The sequence below is a fragment of the Ruditapes philippinarum genome, unplaced genomic scaffold (genome assembly GCF_026571515.1).
Source record: "Ruditapes philippinarum isolate M1 unplaced genomic scaffold, ASM2657151v2 ctg4250_1_1_1_1, whole genome shotgun sequence".
NCBI lineage: Eukaryota > Metazoa > Mollusca > Bivalvia > Venerida > Veneridae > Ruditapes > Ruditapes philippinarum.
This window is the reverse complement of record NW_026855245.1, coordinates 48,151-71,303: the sequence shown is the minus strand read 5'-3', so window position 1 is coordinate 71,303 and position 23,153 is coordinate 48,151. Positions and strand designations below refer to the sequence as shown.

At 33.4% G+C, this 23,153-nt stretch overlaps 1 long non-coding RNA gene across 1 annotated transcript; it reads right to left on the bottom strand.

Moving 5' to 3' along the window:
• Positions 1 to 32: 32 nt before the first annotated feature.
• Positions 33 to 23,138, bottom strand: LOC132742605 (uncharacterized). The gene is made up of 3 exons (XR_009627448.1): positions 23,089 to 23,138; positions 1,687 to 1,731; positions 33 to 192 (listed from the first exon to the last, which is right to left on the bottom strand). It is a non-coding gene; the product is annotated as an uncharacterized LOC132742605 (long non-coding RNA).
• Positions 23,139 to 23,153: the final 15 nt, after the last annotated feature.

The window sequence follows — 23,153 nt, the reverse complement described above, 5'->3', positions numbered from 1 at the left end:
TGTCTCAAGCAGAAAAGAGAATCATACTTAGCCTCCCACTCTTTCTTTCTCTTTTCGGCATATGACCTCACACTTTTAGATAGATTGTCCAAAAAATTAACCACTGAAATAAGGATCCTGTCAAAAGTGTCATGGAACACTTGTTTAACCTTTTCCTTCACAGTTGTGAATAACTCCTCAATTTTTGTAATTCTGAAAAACAATGTAACTATGTTTTAACCATTCAGGCAATTGTTTCACACACAGTCGCCTGAAAGCTTTTGAAAGATTGCTTTATTTTTTATTATTCTTTCGAAATAACCAAGAATGCTTTTCAAAAATATAAAGTTTATGTTATTGCTTAACTCAGTTTAAAATGAAAATACATTATACTATTTTATTTTCACACGTGTTCATTTTTCTCGGAATAACAATTTTTTCCTTAAAAGTTTGAGCCTATGCTTAAAAAATCTTCAAAACTGCAATCATTTCATACTGAATGAATGATATATCGACATCCATATTGAAGGTGTATGCTACAGTAAGAAATCGAATCTTTATGCAGAATAAAAACTCTATAGTCATAGATGTTATTGTAGCCTTGTATAATCTTTTATTTTATCGATCAAAAAAGTGCAAATTTAAACAAGTTTTTTGTTATGTATGGACTGTGACACTTATTTTATGACCCAATATAACACATATTTCAGCTAGACGTATTTAAACAACCTTCCTGACACATCTCAAAGATGTTTGGACTAAAATATTACATTTAATAAGGTTTAAACAAAAACAAGTGTTTGGGCAAAAAAAGGACATTTGGTTATTATTTGAGCCCTAAAAATGGATGGGGTGAAGAGTCAAAACCCGTCTATATCAGATTAAAGGTTAAACAAGTATTGTTGTGTTAAACTATCAAATTTGGAACAAATAAAAAAAGGCATGATATCCATTTTCAAATTTTTTTTTCGGTTAAAATTTATAAGGCAGTATGGATATATTCTATCTGACCTCTCAATGCCATAATTTTGCCCAATGTCTATGTTTAACCTATGATTTGAGCATTTAAAAAGTATTAATTAAGAGTAACAGTGTTTCGTTTAATAAGGCTTTTTATTGTTCAATCTTAAGCATTGGTAAAGGCTTATTTTATGAGCTTAAGAAGCACTGAACGTAATAAGAGAACTGAACAGACTCAAGAATAAGTATCACTTAAGCTCTGTCTTTTAGTTTCCTTGAAAATAAGAATGTCTTAGTTACGAGCAATGATATCGATTATAGTCCAAACATAATGACAACGGCTCAGAAGAACTCTAATCGGAATATAGACTATGCGACACGTTCTTACTACTCATACATAAACATTGGCAACATAACCATTCTTGATATTTTCCTGGTCTACAATATACTTCAAACGCTTCGTTTACAATGTGACCCGGACGCTCATAAGTTGAGCTAGAACTCTTTAATACAATTCCATCAAAACTATCATTGATTGTTTGAAAGAGATAAACTTGTATTTTAGGAATTAATTGGCTCATTTCGTTGTCATTTACAAAGTTTAACATAACATTTTAAGCCTATTACAGCATTCGGCACGAAATGGCCAGTTATGTGTTGACGTGCCGTAAAAATCCAAACAAACAAACAAAAATAAAACAATTTCCAATTTTAGGAAAATATTTGATATAATTTGGATACACTTACATATCTCCAATTTTCCTCTTTTCTTTACAAGATATTCGAATAATTCTGAAAAATACAAGTTGTCACAAAATAAAAGGTATTTATTCAGGTATTTATTTCATTTCATTTCATATAAATAATTTATTTAATTCTAGACACTATCTTTTATAAACGTATTCACATTCATCTGCATTTTATAGTATATAACGTATTTCAATTTATACTTGAGCTATTATAAGTATACGTGTTGGTGTCAATATGTTATGCAATATGAAGCATATTTTTTTTTAATTTCACTCCTGACTTTGGATAGGGTTTATATAAACTATGTTGTGTTAAAAGCTTCATGCCTCCAGATGAGCGAAAATATTTTTAAAAAAAATCAAATTTGAGAAAAATGTACTAAGATTTTAGGGAAAAAAATATTCACGATTCAATTAAGTAATTCGTAATGTATTTGTAATGTGCGATTAATGACTGTTTTTTCAGTATTTTTAACTATATTTCTACTGCGTTACTAACGCAGTAAGGCCAATTTTTGCATATTTTGTTATCTTTTTCGTAATTCACGTAGGTTGTAAGTGCTATTGATAATTTTATATTGCTTCCTTTTGGTTATTTCACTAAATAATACTTTTAAACACATTTTCAAAATTTTCATGAAAATTAGCATAAATCTGGAGGCGTTCTGCTTCAAACATTTAAATTTATTTCAAATATGGCTTGTAAACGTTTACTTAAGTGCTAAAATCATGGCTCACATAAAAGCTGGAGGAAAACTAGGAAAATCTGCTATAAATGTTTATAATGATATTGGTAATATTTATGGCTACAATGAAGTAACTAATGTAACTGTTTTCGAGGTACATGTAGATGCATAAATTTTAAAAAAATATGAAAAACTACTCGATTGATACTCCATTTACTAACATATGACAAGAAGGAGCCAGTTATATACATTCACAATTTACTCAACGTTCCTTAATATGACAGGAGCAGTATTTTCTAATATTGTGACTGCAGTTGCAGGTTTGCAAATGTAACAATTTCTTTAGGCAACCATAAATAGTTGTCTACCATGAATTGCAATGGAATTGGCAAATGTCAAGAAATTAATGAACTTTATCTTTTATACTTGATTTTCATCATTATTTTTCTAGTTCTTTCATATCCAAGTATTATAGAAATGTCGTATTAAGAAAAATTGAAGAAAAAAAACAAACAAACTTCAATAATGTTTGTCCTTCGACTGGAAATGATATTTGCAATGAAGTATCTTATGCCACTTTTTCCGAGGAAGATGCAGAAATTCAAATATATTGTAAATAATGGATACTCCATTTGCTAACACGCGACCAGAAAAAGGGGCCAGTTTAATGCATTTAAATGTTTCCTTAATATGACAGGCACCGTTTTCTCTAATATTGTGACTGTAGATGAAAGCCGGTTTCACTATTTTACGCCAGTTTACAAGTGCAACAATATGTTTCGGCCAAACATACATGTTTGTCGATCATGCATTGCAAAGGGAATAATAATAATCAAGAAATTTATAAACGTTTGTTTAATAACTTATTGGCCACATTCTTGTTTCTAAAGACCAAGTATTATAGAAATGTCGTGTTAAGAAACAAATGAAAAACATTATGCATTATTAAAGTGATTATCCTGTCCGTGCTCTGCTTTGTGCCCTGTCCTTTTTTGTTTGGGAACCTCCTGGGTTCCTTGCCAATGGGTCGTGTGGGTATTCATTGAACGCCGCTTTTCTTGATGAACTTGTTGTTATTGACTTTTTCAAGAAAAGGAGAGACTTTTCTTAAACATCCACCGTATTCTCCAGATTTGCACCCATTGATGTTTTTCTCTGACTGAAATTCGTTTTGCAGTTCATCGCTTCAAGAGTAGCTTTTAACTTATTTTACTTGGTTAAACCATTTTTCATTTATTGAATAGTTTACTTAGGGAATTCCATGTTAATGTCATTAAAAATTGGATTAAACCTCTTCAATTTTGTATCTCTGAAACAGAAGGCTATTCCGAGGTGTTGAAATAGAAAATTCTAAAATATTTGCTCTTTTGTACATAAACATGATTTCAATGATATAAATTGACAAAAGCCTCTAACTGAAGCTTAAATGTTTGCTTTTTAGGTATTTGGCTATTTGTAATTATCCATAAAATTATTATAGTTGACAGAGACAAACAATTAATTCCTGTCAGCATGTCAATATTTTCATTGAGATAAAAGCTTTTAAAAAAAGTTATGAAAGACATTATAACTTTAATATGTAAGGGGAATCAACTGATTCAGCAATAATCATTATTATAATATATTTACAATACAAATTCGATTTGTTCGATTTTTTTTGCCTTTTGAGACATGATATTATAGTCATGTTTATAAGACTGACTGAATTGTTACAGTAAACGACAGTGTTGATATTGCGGTCTTATCATATTATTGAAAGAAATGGCTATTTATTTATCATCGTTAGCGCGCTAATGCAACTTCGTCAAGTGACGTCGATTACTTTCAATAATAGATTTTGGAGTCTCTTCTTCAAATGATCGCAAATGCAAAGCTTTCGTGTATGAAGGGAGTATCCGCCAAATATGTATCTTGGTGACATTTTTTATATCTGAATGCAACTAATACATGTATTTTGATCTCATAAATATTAACTGATTTGCTAACTGAAATGTGAATATTTAAAACTGCAGTTATATTCCTGCTTTATTGCACATTACTGCTTATGCAGTATAATTTACATTTCAAATGCAAATACACGATATTACTTCATTGCACGAGAGACTTAGATATATTATGATTCTATGTGTATCAAAATAAATATTTTTCATAACACATTTCTATATACTAATATTCAACAGAATCATTATTTCAATTGCATGTTGTGATATTGCCTAATTGCACATTGATTCACCACTAAACAATAAAATGACAATTAATGGCTATGTCATGAAATAGCTATATTGGCATTGCTATTGCCTAGTTATATTTTTCTTTCACTATTTAACTATTTTTCTTTTTGAAATCAATTAAATAAACAACATTTTTTCTTCGAAAATAAAGACTTTTTAAAAATCGCAAAAGTATTTATTGAGTGAGCATGGAAGATGCAGGCACTAATATAAATAGGATATAAACGAATACAGTCAAAATAAACGAAAACAGTCAGTCATATTTTAGTACCAAATGGTGCTATGACGTGAAAAACCTGAGAAAAGAAACACGCAATTCTATAAATAGAATCACGCAATTCTATAAATAGAAACACGCAATTCTATAAATAGAAACGTGCAATTCTAAAAATAGAAACATGCAATTCTAAAAATAGAAACACGCAATTCTCTCAATAGAAACACGCTCTTTTTAAAAAACAGCAATTCTAAAAATAGAAACACGCAATTCTCAAAATAGAAACATGTAATTCTGTAAAAAGAAACACACAAATCTGTAAATAGAAACACGCAATTCTAAAAATAGAAACTCGCAATTCTAAAAATAGAAACATGCAATTCTCTCAATAGAAAAATGCAAGTCTGTAAGTAGAAACTTGCAATTCTAGAAATAGAAATACGCAATTATTAAAATAAAAAAACGTAATTCTAAAAATAGAAACAGGCAATTCTATAAATAGAAACACGCAATTCTAAAAATAGAAACAGGCAATTCTAAAAATAGAAAAACGCAATTTTAGAAATAGAAACACGCAATTCTATAAATAGAAACACGCACTTCTAAAAATAGAAACAAGCAATTCTAAAAATAGCAATTCTAGAAATAGAAACACGCAATTTTAAAAAAAGAAACATGCAATTATATAAATAGAAACAAGCAATTTTATAAATAGAAACACGCAATTCTTAAAATAGAAACACACAATTTTAAAAATAGAAACACGCAATTCTAAAAAAATAGAAACACGCAATTCTATAAAAAGAAACACGCAATTCTAAAAATAGAAACATACAATTCTATAAATAGAAACAATCAATTCTATAAATATAAGCACGCAATTCTAAAAATAGAAACACGCAATTCTATCAATAGAAACACGCAATTCTATAAATAGAAACACGCAATTCTAAAACAATAGAAACACGCAATTCTAAAAAAATAGAAACACGCAATTTTATAAACGGAAACACACAATTCTATAAATAAAAACATGCAATTCTATTAAAGAAACACGCAATTCTAGAAATAGAAACAGACAATTCTATAAATAGAAACCCGCATTTCTATAAATAGAAACGTGCAATTCTAAAAATAGAAACAAGCAATTCTAAATAGGAACACGCACTTCTATAATGTTGTTGTTGTTGTTGATGATGACGATGATGATGATGATGATGAAAATGATGATGATACAATATCCGGTCATTATTTAATGCACAAATCTGAGAAAATGCAGTAATTCAACCTTCAAGTCAAGGTCATTTAAGAGCCCAAGTCAATTTGGGTTTGAATGTTCTGTAATAATATGAAGTTGATCCCTTCAATAATAGCAAAGCTACAGCCAGTTATAGCAAAAACAATGAAAATTCCATTTTATTTAGTTCCATCCATTGTTTTCTCGTTTAGGGCACATGCATTTTTTTCCTTGGAGACCATATGCCGCTTTTCATGGAATGGCACTAACGTGTCACATTCAAGGTTCCATGATAACCGTATCCGCCATATGAACACATCTCCGGATGTTTCAATAGTCTAAACTTTACCAGTTCATGTAAAATGTTGAATTCTGCTTAAGCCAGTGCTAGCAGGGGGGCGTGGACGGTAGTTTGCACTTGACAGTACCGTCCATGAACAGGCTCAATTAAACCGAGCCTGCAACATTTTCAATTTTGCCGTATTGGACTTTCTTTAGGGATTCTTATTTCTCTCTGTTTTATCCGTTTAGCAATGATTTTGTGCATGCGTCATTCGCTTTTAGGGCAATAAATTACCATATTTATTTCTTACAAGCAGTTTTGAAGTTTACATGTTCTTATATCATGATCGATTAAAAAAAATATAGAAATTAAATAACAGACACTAGATGCAGTTGATGTTTATTAAAGAATATATAACAAACGCAAAAAGCGGCTAAAAATTTATTGAAAACAAAAACTAATAAAATTCAACACATGCAGTCCATTGTGTACTACAAATATGTCGTCACGCCACGGATGACCCTGCATGCAGCCAAAATTTCAAATGATATTATATTTACTTCCATATTTGTTTGCACAAACTATTTTTTCATTCCAAGTTCTAAAGCCTTTCAACTATTCAAAGTTAACACAAACCATTTTTATACAAAGTTCAAAGCCATGAACGCATTCAGTGTTCACCTTTTGCAAATTGCATATTGCATATTTATAGCATATCTAATAACTACATACATTTCCACAGAAGTAAGAGTGCAAATACTGTAAATTTCAATTTTTTTCCAACGTTCAAGAGAGATAACTTTGTCAAAAGTCATCGAAAAATGACCGAATACAAACTTGGCCTGCTTATTCCTAAGATGTACTTATGTGTCAACTTTGAGTTGAAAGTGTTTAACTGTTGGGAAGATAATGAACAGAAACTTAAAACATTTTTTTCGAGGGATATAACCCTTGGCAGAAATCATCAAACCATGAGCAAGCTTATAAACACACTTTCAAATCCGTTTCTGGAACCAACCAGTACATGTAAAGTTTCTTGCTCAAGGAACCAACGGCTTGCGCCTAACGGGGTTTGAACTTATGCGGCTAGCTATCATTAGGTTACTAGTCACACGGCCATGCCGCCACACGTCACCTTTTAATAAAGTGTCTCAGGTTTCTAGAGTGTACAGTGTCTTAGGGTGAGGTGTCTGTAAGCATTAGCGATGTATCCCGAAAAATATCTTTACAGCTATTCGAAAAACTTACTCGACAACTATGAATACATCAAAATTTTAAAAGGCTTTCACGATTACTTTTTCCATACGAACTAGCTGAACAAAACGAGCAATTTATCCATTTTCGGCCTATTCAAATGATTAAATCCTTATAGGGGGCAGGGTGTGTAGTGAAGTGTCTTGTTCTTGCTCCGTAAAGTTTAAGAAGAACGGTTTGCGGAGCATTATGCATGCAAAGTTTTATAATTAATTACATCCTACTTTGAACAAAGTTTAACCCATACATTTTTGTACATTTGTATAATCAATATAACTAAACGTACATAATACAAAGTCATCGTTTAATAAATGCAGAAAATGACAAAATCATCTCTGGCTACAGACTAAGGGTATTTACTAAAGCAGCTTGCCACAATTACAACTTGACACATGTAATTTATTTTCCTACATAATATCCTATCTTAAGTTATACTCTAGCATACATGGCCGTCGAACTCTGTGCTGTCAGTACTTTGATATGTACTCTACGTAGGAGTTATAAAGCCCTACGTAGGAGTTATAAAGTCATACGTAGGAGTTATAAAGTCATACGTAGGACTTATAAAGTCCTACGTAGGAGTTATTAAGTCCTACGTAGGACTTACAAAGTCCTTCGTAGGAGTTATAAACTCTTTATTAGGCTTTTTTATCTCCTACGTAGCAGTTTAATTTTTTATAGAACATTATGAATTGGCACCAGGACGCTTCCGTAAGCTAGTGTTGTTAAAAACTTATATGATTACGAAATTTTATTAAACTTTTGGGAACATTTTTTTTATTATTTTTTATGTGGCGTGTGTTAAGCGTTGGCAAAGAGCGTTTATCGTATTTGTGTATTTCGTTTAGTGAATATCGTTTTACGTGCGTCTGCGAATTTCGTTTGATGAAGCGTGCCGTATAGCTTTTTACGGAATGCCGTTAGGGCCATCGCCTATGAATGTGTTGATCTAAAACGCGATAGTCGATATTACGATGGTGAAAACGCGAAATCACGAAACTACGATGGTGAAAACGCGAAAGCACGATGACGAAAACGCGATAGTACGATGATGAAAACGCGACAGTACGATACTACGATAATGAAAACGCGATAAACTATCGTGTTTTCACCATCGTACTGTCGTGTTTTCAACATCGTAGTTTCGTGATTTCGCGTTTTCATCATCGTACTGTCGAGTATCGCGTTTCAGATCAAACCACTCATAGGCGATGGCCCTAACGGCATTCCGGAATGCCGTTAGGGCCATCACCTATGAATGTGTTAATCTGAAACGCGATAGTCGATAGTACGATGGTGAAAACACGAAATCACGAAACTACGATGGTGAAAACGCGATAGTACGATGATGAAAACGCGATAGTACGATGATGAAAACTCGATAGTACGATGATGAAAACACGACAGTACGATGGTGAAAATGCGATAGTACGATGATGAAAACACGACAGTACGATGATGAAAACGCGATAGTACGATGGTGAAAACGCGATATTACGATGATGAAAACACGACAGTACGATGATGAAAACGCGAAATCACGAAACTACGATGGTGAAAACGCGAAATCACGAAACTACGATGGTGAAAACGCGACAGTACGATGGTGAAAACACGATAGTTTATCGCGTTTTCATCATCGTAGTATCGTACTGTCGCGTTTTCATCATCGTACTATCGCGTTTTCATCATCGTAGTTTCGCGTTTTCACCATCGTAGTTTCGTGATTTCGCGTTTTCACCATCGTACTATCGACTATCGCGTTTGAGATCAACACATTCATAGGCGATGGCCCTAACGGCATTCCGTAGCTTTTTCCGTGCTTGCGTTGTTTTGCAGAGCGTAAACAAAAACGTTCACTTTACTGTGCGTGCAGCTATGCATAATATTTGCAAATGAAAATTTCCCTTTTTTTTAAAGTTAAAGGGGCATAACTCATTTAACCATGAACTTGATCTGCGCATTCCTTTGATGTATCCAATTGTCAATTCGAGGTGAATGTGTACAGTTGTTGTGGAGATAATGAATGGAAACTGAAGATGTCTTATTTTTCAAAGTTAAGGGTCAGAACTCAAAAATGATTGAACCATGGCTAAATTCGAACTTGACCTGCTTTTGTTGATGGCATATCCATATCTTAAAGTTTTGAATGTGCATAACTGTTGGGGAGAAAATGAACGGAAACTGAAAATGTCCTAATTTTCTCAAAGTGAAAGGGGCATAACTCCACCGGAAACCATTACCAAATTCAAACTTCACCTGGGCATGTCTGTGACTTATCCATATTTAAAATTTAAGATGAATGTGTAATTCCGTTAGGGAGATAATGAACGGAAACTGAAAATATCATAAAGGGGCTTGTCTTTTCAAATTGAAAGTGGCGTAACAAAATTGGAACATGACCTGGAAAGTTCAATGATTGTTCAAGGACCTATGATATATCCATATGCCGAATTGAGTTGTATGTGTGCAACTGTTTCCAAGATAATGAACGGAAACGGATGATAACGAAGGACGGAATGACGGAGGGACGGAAGGGTGGAATGACGGAACGGGGTAACACTTTGTGCCCTAGCCAATTTATGTTGGGGCATAATTAAAGAAATTGATAGCAAACACTTAATATTTACTAATGTATTAAAAAAAGGAAAAATAAGCCGAAATGCCGTTTAAACTTATTCATCATAACTATCTTCATTATCTATGAATAAAAGTAGTTTATTGTTTTGAAAACTCTGTTGTTTCTTGTTGAATCTCCTTGGTTGGCCTGGGTAATGTAGCGATTTGGCCTATCATTTTAAATCCGAAAATAAACCCGTATCCGGAAACTACTCAAGTACTGAAATAATTAATTCTACTTCATTGACATCAACTTTTAATCATCAAAACATACATTGCATGTACTTCATCCTTATAATATTTACGATGGTTATATTACTTAAAAAAAATTATTTTCTAACGTTGTAAGCCGTTTTTAATGATTCAATTTAGCCACACGCTGCCAATTTAAAATGGCAGCTGGTACTGGCTAAATTTCTGGCCCGCGCGAGTTAGGCACCCTAGCCAAGCTAGCCACCCCAGCGTCCCAGGACTATAAATAGCAGCCCAAATGTGCCAAAATTCAGTACCTCTAGATAGCCACCAGACCAAATCCTATACTATTATTGAATATGGATGTATCTCCAGCACCAGAATGTATATAATACTTTATGCATAATAGTTTATATAGAAAGCTTTATATTTAATCACTAGTTTGGCAGTTTGGCATTATTTACCATTTATGATAGATCCTGACGGAAGACCAAGTTTCCATAGCCACAATCCCATATTTTAATAGTGATACCCATATACCAGGGTTTAACACCACTTATTTTTGTAGGTTACCATTTTAGATACCCCATTCAACCCTTTATAGCATTTCATGATTATTCCTACCATTAGCAATTTGGAACCAGACCACAGGCAAGACGTGACACCGGTTATTTGTCAAGCCTTTCATTTCATCTCGCTATTATTACATCATTCTAACGTAGCACTATTGAAGAAACTATTCCTGACCTAAGACGAGGAGCCCAAGCAGAGCCATCCAAAGATTACTATATACCAATTTTATTGTTTGTGAAATGTTTATTTTAATGAATTTTCTTGTGTTAATCTTATTTCAGTGTCCGCATCTTTTAGTCCTTGTGTCCTATTTTTTCCCTTTTCCATTTACTGTGTGCTTTAGTAGAAACCCACGTGTCCGATAATGAAGTGTGTCCGGGCTAGCAGACCCCGGTTACGTTTCAGTAACAAATATTACAGCAATCCAACATAGTCAAATCATACTTAGCCTGCACTATTATACCCTTATGTTGTTCTACCTAATTTACCAGTAAGACTCATTTTCCAACAATATGCTTGTTTTCCAAAACAGCTTATAATCAGTTCTTTGACTTGTATGATAAGTATATGTGCCGGTAAACTATTATATTTGATTTTCCTTCTTAGATATAGATCGTCAGTGTGATGTTCACTTGTCAAACATATGTATACTGCTTAAGTTCTTATTATATTTTATTTTAAGTCAAGGTTATTGTAAATTACGGGTATATTCTACATTCATTTTAAACCCAAGTTCAATCAAATACAGAGAACAAAAACCCTGACAGAACACCCAAAAGGGCAGAATTGAAAATGTTGCAAGCTGTGTATGATTGATTTTTATCAAAAAATATTTTTGACAAAATAATAGCTGACACGGACTCAAACTATATGTGGTTATTGAGTCGTACGCTTAATCAACGCAGCTTGCTTTTGTGCTCCGCATGTATGGCACTTGAGTTGGTATCTAGTCATATATTTCTCAGACTCTGCATCACATTATCATTTCCATATTGACTCATAAAATTTGCAAATTTGACAGTTTGAAAGACTTAGTTCCATTCTGACATATTTTAAGCATGCCTACAAAACTTAAACTACAAATCGTAAGTCTTTGTGTAAGTTAAGGTAAATTAGCAGTTGAACCGTTTTTTTTCTGTTCTTCAAATGCGTTTGAAAAAATAAACAGTGTTTTAAAAACAGAGCGAGGTGAGTTACTGTAAAGTCCAAGCGACTTTGATCCGATTTTGTTACGGATAACAAAAACATTTTTAAGAAAAATAAACTACTTAGTTTAAAAACATTTTATTTGAAACATTTTGCAAAAACAAAATTTACATACAATGACGAATAACATAGTAAAATGCTGAAAAAGGGTCAGATCCGAAATATTAACAGCTCATAAAGGCAGTTTCCTAACAAAGGATTTATAACTATGACTTAGACGGTTTTAAAAAATGTTTGAAATATTGAATAAGTAGAAAAGACAATTATTATTACTAGTAGATTGAACAAATTTGAAAATTAAAAAGTTCCGTCACTTTGTCAAGTTAACGACCTACGAAACAAAAATGGACCTGGAGCAGAAATTTATATATGTTGGGGATTATATGTAGGGAATTAATGGATTTAATGCAATAATTGTCGTGTTAATAAATATATTAAGTTTCAAACTTCCATAAATTGAGATAGAAAACAACTTAATTATATAAATGGTAGAAAAAAGTAGGATATATTCGGTGAGTAAATTGAATGAATGAGCAGAAGAGTGAAGCACATATTGTGATATATTTGGACTGCCTAAAATATATTGATGTTGATATCGCCGTTAAGTGACATTACTAGTTTGGAGAAAACCAAACTACTTGAAAAAATGGACCGAAATAAAAATCTTCCCTAATACACGATCTTGAAAACCCTTTACTGTAATCGGGAAGCGCGGTACTGTAACACGTTACATACGGTGTTCATTCAGTTCGTCACATACAGAAAATAAACTTCTAACTATTATTGCCGTTCCTGGATGGCGATATATACAATTGACAAAATTTCAACAGTTCTACCAGTACACCGCCTGTCTTTAGCCAATCAAAGCAAATGATTCAGTATTACATGATAACAAATTGGACGTCAAAATCTTCAATGAGGGATGCTTAATTAAGGTCAGGGTATCGCATTGTAACATGGCCAGCAATTGGCTGAAAAAGTGCAGGAAAACCATATGATTCAATTTATACATGAGGTGATTGGATGAAAATGGGGTATTTTGAAGTATAAAAACTAATTTAAAAAGTAACACTACATTGTTTTCTGAAGAAAATGAAATTATTCATGAGGCTCTTTGAAAGTTCTGACTTGGATATTTGCATTTATAAAAAGTGTATGTCAGTCCTGTGATCAGCAGAAAATTTCAATGAAATTGGGGATAATCCTCTTTGAAGTCAGTTTGCAAAAAAAAGTTGGTTGGCTACCCCTATATAACAGGAACATTTTTATGTGTCAGGCATTTCATTCTGCTAGAAAATCACCTCTTTAGCATGAAAACTGAATTTTAAGGTAGGATTTGGGACCATTTCGTATAATGTAAGTCTATGGAAATATCAATGTGAGTGTCTGATCTTATATGGACTCGCCAAACCGCCATGTTTTGTCGGGTTGTTTATTCGTACAATTGAAAAATACCATTATCAATGTACGAACTCAATACCAGTCTTTAGTCTCTTGCAGAATAAACACAGCAAACTGTAATATTTTTGCTACATGACGTTTCTGAATAGAGAATGTAGTCTAAAAAAGAGTATATTTTGTTTTCTTTTCAAAACTTGAATTAAAAAAAACAACTTTATAAATGCTTTCTTCCGGGTAAGTTTAATACTATGAGTGTTGTTATTGCATTATTATCGCATGGTTTGGAACTTTTCCTTTGCTCTTACTAACCCATTATACTCAGTACACTTCAATGAGCATTTCAAAACTGTATTGATATATAACAGTACAGTTTTTTCATTGATTCATATAGGAACAACGGCCTCGACATTTCTTTTAGCAGAAACACCCCTTGATGTCGCCCCAGCCAGTGTTATATCCTCGTAACTAACTCGTTTCATGTACTATAACCATTACTTATCACATATAGCAGGTAAGATAACGTCCGTTTCAGTAAAAATAAAACTTCGCAAAGCAGTCAACAGAGTATATAACGTAAATTCCATTTATAGCATGTTCAGAGACATCAATTTAAATGTGTAGCAACTAACTGTTGTTAATTACGCAAGAACCTAATTCTTTTTGCCGATTGATGCACGTTATTATTAAGTAGCGCATGTACAATGTAGTCTAACTTGTTGTACTACAAGTCAAGTAACTGTGATGTTTTCTCGGGCAATACTAAGTATCTCCTACATTCTGACCCAGCAGAATCTAAATGAGCCCGTCAAAATATTTTGACAAGAATGACGGAATGGTACTGTAGAGTAAATCATGTTTTTTGTTGGCTTTATGTGTTGACCACATACAATAAAGTATAAGGCAAGAAAGGAAATATTATTTCTATATTCATGGCTGAACGGCGATTCCAAGCATTTTTGGAAATGCTTATACCTGTCTGAATAGTAAGTTCGGATATAACAGACTACTGGTCGCGTGCTCGATTTGTATTTCAAACATAAATTGTAAGAATTCATCGGACGTATTATGCGGTTCTCTGCCAGGAACCTCAGTATGAGAATCAAATTTAAATTTTGTTCAAAATAACGAGAATTATATCAGAACTTTTCAGGTACCTTAAGTTTATGATGTTTATTAAGTGTGTAATATATCATATGATTTTGTTATGTTCATTTGATATAATGTTTATAATGTTCATATAGCATTTATAGAAATAATTGCCAACCGACTGCGTCAATTATTATGGCATTGTAACACCGCACTTTGGGGTCAAACGCACTTTGGGGTCCGACCCCAAAGTGCGTTACGTACTTTGGGGTCCGACCCCAGAGTGCGTTACGCACTTTGGGGTCAAATGTCGACCCCAAAGTGCGTTAAACAGGTACATATGCATTTTTTAACATCAGGCAAACGACCGCACTTTGGGGTCATAGAAAATTAATGTTCATTATGTTTTAAATAATATATTGTTGTCAAAGCCAATGGTAAACAAAAAAATCAAGGTATTAAATAGAAACAAACATGGTCCCTGAATTATAGTAGAATCAATATGGATTTAAATGGTCTTGATTAGTAAGTGAAGAACTTCACCAAATAAATCACCAAATAAAGAATTTGTATTTATTATTAGGCTTTAAATATTTCTTCTCAAATTTTCCATTTATTTTAAAAGAATGTACACATTTCATTAACTCCATTGTTTTTAGCATTGCATTATTTTCCCGTTTTTTATTTACACATTTTATAGAAATGTGATAGTCTTAGCATAGACAAAGGTATAAATTCTGGGAAATCTTAGACATTTCAGTAAAAAATGTGCCTGATAATATGTTGAAAGAGCCATTTATTTAGCTAAATGTGACATGGCTTTAAGTGGGTAGTAGTCCGTACAGGCAGTACTAAAATATCAACGATTTAAATAGTCGCACATTAAGAGCGGAGCTCCAGAATAATGTAAAATTCTCACTGAGGGCATAGAGGGGATTGTAGAGTATCGATCCCCTGAGGGTTAAAAATAACGTTTTAAAGGCCCATTATGCTTTTATTTGTTTTTCTTAAAAGCTTTTTAATTTTGATGTTCTTCTATATTATCCAAAAATACACATTGGCCAATTACCTGAACCATCTTTTTCAGCTGTTGCTTTTTGGCAATGATGAGTACAGTTATAGTGAATTAGTGTTTTATATGGAAGTCAAATACTACAGTGTTTTGACTTCTTTTATGACAGATATATGGAAGCACTGGAGTGCCCTTTTGACTTCTGACTTAATGACTTGGGAGTTATGACTTTTGACTTGGGAGTTTTGACTTTTAACTCAAGACTTATTACTTCATAGTTGTGAAATTAATTAATTAAACCACACTTTAAGAGAGCACGTGAGTAATGAGTGAAGATGGCTGTGTTGTACCAAAATATGAAATTCGTGTTTGCGTGTTGTTTTCTGTGCACTCTGTTGAATATAACAGCTGGTGTGGTGCCAGCTTACCTGTCTTTGTCGTCTCCGAATGTTAATAAGGCATCACTCATTGAAGCATATTTCAAACAAGGTTTTAAATACAGTGAAATTCTTGGATGTTGCTACTTCCGCATGGTATTTTGTTGTCACTGCGTCAGCTGAAAAGAATCTTGAAGAAGCTGAATCTGAAACGTCGAGGTGTACATTTGCAATCGCAGTTGAAAAACGTTGTTCGTGTAATTGGCACGGAAATGCATTATAGTGGAAAGTCTATCGGTTATCGGACGATATGGCGCCGGCTGAAAGTGAATCATAATATGGATGTAAGCCATAAAGATGTTATGGAGTTGAAATGAGGAAAGCACATCGACTTAAAAGACGTTTCTATTGTGCAAAAGGGCCAAACAATATTTGGCATTTAGATTGTTATGATAAGTTGAAACCATTCGGATTTTGTATACACGGAGCGGTAGATGGTTTTAGCAGGAAAGTTATCTGGTTAGAAGTTTCTGACACTAACAACGATCCAAAACTGTTTGCGATATATTATTTGGATGCATTGAAGCGCATTGAAAAACACCTCGCATACTTCGTTGCGATGCTGGAACAGAAAACAGTGTTGTTTGTCTTCTACAGCAGTTCTTTCGGAATGAAGCAACCGATTACTTTGCTGGTAGTCGTAGGGTTATTGTTGGAAATGGCACTTCTAACCAGGGCAGTTTTAAAGAGGAAGTTTGACGAATTCAGCGAATTGGATTATCTGTTAAAGCCCGACCTCCAAATGCCAGTAGATGCCGATTCAGCATTGAATTTGTTCCTGGATTTAGTGGCAAACTCGTATGAAGACTGAAGCCTTTTTAAGCCATAAAGTTGTTTTGTGAGAGAACAAATGATCAACACGATCCATCATTATCATCATCATCATCATCTACATCATCATGATTATCATTATAAGTCTGACGCAATGATGATTGTCATGATGCTGCTCCTCATGATGAAGGTCGACTTTATAATTTAAATAATTATGTTGTTGATGATAAGCAGAAGTTGATTTCGATGATAATGATTATAATCATGACGATGATGATAACTATATTAAGGATGATGATCGTGATGATGTTGTAAACTATAGTATAAAATATTTTATAGTTCATTACGTAAGTGGCATATGTTTATTCTTATGTTTGACAGTCAATTATAACAAACGAACATGTCACGAAAGTCAAATGTTATTTCTACGTTCAAATACATCATGGCTCACGAAGGTCTGTTTGTAACCGTTAACGTTTCAGTCAAGAAAAACTACGAACCTGTGACAAGTGTAGACCGAATTAGTCTGTGCAGGTGTGCAGCCTTACTAGGGCCTATATACTTAACTTTTAGTTAATTAGAATCTGGCTATTAAAATAAATTCACTGCCTCACGTTCATCTTTGTAGACCAAACGCCCTAGTACGAAACTTGCACAGGATATCTAGCCAGTACTACCGTATTCTTCCTAGTAATCGCCCAGGGCGCTTAGAAAATTGTGAAAGGTGGGCGCTTATTAGGAGTCAGGTCTTACAAAAGTATACAATTATATTTATGTAAACGTCACAGCTATGCAAATTCTTTTGATATCTCGTATTTAAAGTGGTCCCGTTTACTGACAAATCACTACAATGGGTTTGAAATGTGAATATTCACAGTCTTTCCTTGTACAGTGAAATTTTCTAGGCCCGCGGACATGCATAAAAATTAAAATATCGATTGTGATCAGTTGATTTTTTTTTTAAAACAATTTATCCTGGGCGCTTAACCACTTACAAATGGAAAAGAAGGGATGGGCGATTATAGAAGCATTGGCTCTTATTAGGGCGAATAGGTAGTTATCCGTGGTAAGGTCAGCTTCAAGAATTTCCAGGATGACGCATTTGTAAAGCTAAGGACGTTTTAAACGATATTGCAATGACACTTCGTGCACAATGGTCTGACTTGTGACTTCGTATTTCTGACTAGAGACTTCCTATTTGTGACTTTTTGACTTCTTACTTGTGACTTCCTACTTGTGACTTTTGACTTCCTACTTGTGAGTAGTGACTTCAAACACTTGTGGGTCTTGACTTTTTACGTATCGACCTCTATTACAAATGCATAGAATTAATATATGTTTGGGGATTGGCAAAGGAACAGATATTCAACCGCCATGAAGCTGTACGTGTATCATAAAATGCAACTAAAAATATAATTCGAGGCTTGGTGCAAAACAGTTGTATCTCCTTCTCTATCTAGTTTAAGTTACAACCGTTTCGCAATAAGCCCTCAAAATGGATTAAACAACTAGACTTTTTCTAGCCCTAGTATAAAGCGCCCGTGTAGGGCAAGGTCATGCACCAAAACTATAATTTTTGTTCTTATTCCACCAGTGCTATTTTACTTTAGCAAATTTAAGATTGACATAGCACAGCTTTGGATACGAGACACCAGCAAACGGAAAGTGGTTCTTTTTGTTATATTTTCCTCTAGATGACAACAATATCATTCTCAGCAAAGCTTCTACGTAAGCTCACGCGAATTAAAAACTACAATAAAAGCGTCATGGGCAGCACACTCGACTATTCTTAGTTCTTGGTAGTAAAATGAAAACCATCTTAGTCGACAAGGCAGTCAACTTTAACAAAATGCTTGACAGAGTTATCTACCCATGTCTAGGGGTTGGGGTCATGGTGGTTAACAAGTCTGCAACATTTCAAAGCGATATCTTGGGAGACTTGGAACATAATTGATGTGGTATGAAAAATTGGACAGAACATTAAACTAACGCCGACGCCCGGATGAGGTGAAAGCTCTCCTTATTCTTAGTCTGGTTCCCGTCGTACTATAAAATTTAGTACTATTGAACGGAGAGAAAAGGGCAGGTAATCCAGACTATCCTTATTCTTCGAATAGTCGAGCTATAAATTACAGGATGTAAAATCAAGGACAATTAACACAATTGTGTTCTAAAAGCACAACATGACAATATCGTTTTAAAAATGATAGTATTTATTATAATATTGATTGAAAAAAGAACTTTTATTTAACAATAAACAATTGAAGTAGAAGTTTGTCCCATTTCTTGGAGCTTTGAGCAGCGAACGAGTAATTGTGGCTGTTTTTTCTTCTTTGCCTTTCTATTTTTAATGTTGTCTATGACTTCCTTTATACGTTGTTTCCTACAAAAAGATAAAAATTTCGAAAGGTGCTTCATTTTGTGCTTCATTTTATCAACATTGCTTACCTGGTGTTTTAATAATATTATTTAATCACTGTTGCACAAGAGATAGTATTTTGTGATTTTGTGTACTTCATTCAAACATTCTCAATTAATTGAAGTTTCAGAATTACAATTTTCTAATACTAACCATTAACGACACAAAGTATATTGTCATAAGATAATCAGATTACACATGGTTTAGTTGTTTTAATAAAACATAGCAAATATATTCCGTTACTAATCTTTATTACAAATGGCATATTCTTATTTAGGGGAGGTAATTATGGGATAACAGAATATATATCGGTAAATAAAACAAAATCAAGTCGATGACCTAAAAGAATTGAAGATGGGAAGGTAGCGGGCACTACAAACCAACATATGTTTTGATTTGGCCTAAGCACAATTATAAACTGAATCACTGTAGTTTAGAAGGACTAACTTTATCAAAGTATATTATTCTTTCAAGTAAGCTTAAATTCAATGAATCTATGAAGCGAAAAGGACAGTATTACGGAATACTGTTAGGGCCATCCTGGTTGTACGTTATATTCCAGAGGGCGATAATGTGATAGTGCGACAACACGATGGTGATAGTACGATGACGACAATGCGATAACACGAGGACGACAATGCTATAGACTATCACATTATTGTCATCGTACTATCGCATTGTCGGCATCGCATTATCGCACTGTCGCATTGTCGTACTGTCGTCATCGCATTGTCGCCATTGCATTGTCGCGTTGTTATCATCGCACTATCGTACTTTCGTCACTGTACTCTCGTACTGTCGCCTTCGCGTTGTCGCACTATCACATTGTCGCCCTCTTGATCATAATTACGTTCAACCACGATGGTCCTAACGGTATTCTGATAGCAAATTTTGTTTTATTATTTTGATTTCTGACAAAGTCTAGCTGATCAACTAGCTACCAAGGTGTTTTTTCAGCCACTTATGGCCTTCTGGGTCTTGTTCTGGCTTTCAAAAATAATATGCCGTTTTTTTCATCTGAGGAGGCATTTTGTTCCCGTAATGTACAGTGAACTATAAATATGGGAACATCGAATGTGTTTGACCAACCCGAATCCAGTGATAAATCTAATTCTCATATACATGGAGAGGACCAGATGAATAACCTTGATGAAAAAAATTGATGTGTAATTGTATTTTATGCATAATCAGTCATTTAAAGAAGAGTGTTCTTTGTTTTTTAGTTTTGTGAATGGTATTAATACACTAAACGAAATCGATCATTCCGACAACCTTTTCTATGTACATGTATATACATGTAAAGTGGTCAGAATAATTATGTATATATATACTTGTATAGAATAATTACAACGATTCTTGTATAAACACTTATCATAGTATTATCATTTTATATCAGTAAATGCATTTTGTAATAATTAAATCTTAACAAGAAGCCAATAACTGATTTGGCATATATTTTAAAAACTCGAGCTTATCTGCAAGTTTAAATCTTAGTACTTATAAGTTTCATTAAGTATAGATTGTTTGATTGATGGAAGTTAGACTCGGTTCCACCGTGAGGCTTGAAAGGAGTCATTTTTCTCACATTGAGGGAGAGTGTTAATTTCTTATGGTAAACGCATCTAGATCAAAAATACACAGACCGTCCAAAATTGTAATGCCCGATTAGTGATGGATATGTATAACATCGCTAAGTTACATTATTTAAGAAGAATATTCAAGCAAACTATAAAAACTTACATCACCTGACAAATCGCTGTCCGCCATGTTGCATCTCCTGCCTAAAAATGAGCGGCAATGCATCATCACAAATTGCAAGTCACAACTTAGAAGTCACAAGTCAATGAAGTCATAACTCCCAAGTCAATAGTCAAAAGTCATTAAGTCAGAAGTCAAAAGGGCCCTCAAGTGCTTCCATACAAATAATTTTACATTCATCACTACTTTATTCAGGGAACAAGCATCTTACATTTCTCTGATACCCTTTTTTTTAAATTATAAAATTCATGTTTACTCTTTCTAAAGAAGTATGTGAGATTTCCCATAAAACTGCATTTTATTTCATTCCAAACGTATTTAAAATGGGGCTCAATATGGCACCAACAGTTATAAGTAAATGACCGACAGAACGGGATATTTTTCGCAGCATCTTTTAATTCTAGGAATACACAAATTCTGTACTAGAGTATTTTGAACGGTGGCATAAAAGTTTTTTTTTTTTTTTTTTCGTACATATTTTTGTTTGTTTGTCGTACATATTTTTTTAGTTTTGAATACATACTTTTTTTTAGTTTTGCATACATATTCTTTTTTAGTTTGCATACATATTTTATTTTAGTTTTTCATACATATTCATTTTTTGTTTGCATACATATTTTATTTTTTTACATATTTTATTTTCGTTTTTTCGTACATATTTTTACATGACGCCATTTGCAAAGTAGAGGTTTGGTTAATTACACCATTTGTAAAAAGAACACTTTGCCACCTGTAAATTACAGTACCCCATTTGCAAATACCAACATTTTCATTTTTGGAGGTATCAAAAAATAACAACACTTTTTAGTATATATATAAATATAAAGTCCGCGGTAACCCAAAGAAAGGTTCTGCATATGGCCTCGATGTGGTTAACATTAAATTTTGTCAAAAAGTGCCTTAAAATCCTTCGGAGATAATGAGCGGACATGAAACCCAAGTCTTTATCCTTTGACCTGGAGGTGTAACCCCGACCTTGAGTCGGCACACCTGGTATATAAGTTCTGCACATTATCTGGATGTGCTAAAGAACTGACCTAAGTTTCATAATTCTCAATTCTCAGGGGGTGGAGTTGAGTGTTGCATATTCATGGAATAATAACTGATCACAAATCAACAGCCCTTTCCAAATAGACACTAATATAATAGTATATACTATTAAAAAACAATAATGATATAAAATACATATAATATAAAAAAATGGGCCGAAAACGGTCGGTCGAAACCAGACCTGCCCGGCCGAAAACGACTCGGCCGATTCCCAAAATGGGCCGAAATGTGACCAAACCACTGTGCTAGTTTTATACTCAACTATTGGCTGTTATGAGATTTGAAGGCTGTTTTGATTGGCTAAAATATGTATGAAAAACAAAAATAATATATGTACGAAAAACAAAAATAAAACATGAATGCAAAACTAAAAAAATATGTATGCAAAACTGAAAAATATGTATGCAAAACTAAAATAAAATATGTATACAAAACTAAAAACTAAAAATGCAAATGTCACTTTTATGCCACCGTAATTTTGTTATATGAACACAATTTTTAGATATTTCCAGTGGTAAAATTCATGAAACTTTTATCACTTAAGCATCATAAAGTATTGACCGTCATCTTGAACTCCACCTCAAATATTCCAATGTCGCAGATAGAAAAAAAGTCAGTACTCAGTAGCAGAACTCAGATGACACCTTTAGACCTCTTGAACCCAAAGTGCGTTGATATGTAGCATATTAACGCACTTTGGGGTCAATTTCTCGATTTTGACCCCAAAGTGCGTTGGACCCTAAAGTGCGGTGCGAAGTTTAACGCACTTTGGGGTCCGACCCCAAAGTGCCTTTGACCCCAAAGTGCGGTGTTACATGGCATTGCTATTTAAACAATCTCGTGACAATCTCGTTACTTTTAAAAACAGTATTCTGATTTTAAATTAAGAATAGCTCTCATATAAAAACTTATTAATTTGTATTTTTACTTATTTTTTTAGTATAAGACGACAATGAATTCGATCTTACCTGATAAAACGTCTGATTCCACAATATAACCCAATTAAACTAAATGTCTGTAAATAAAATGTATA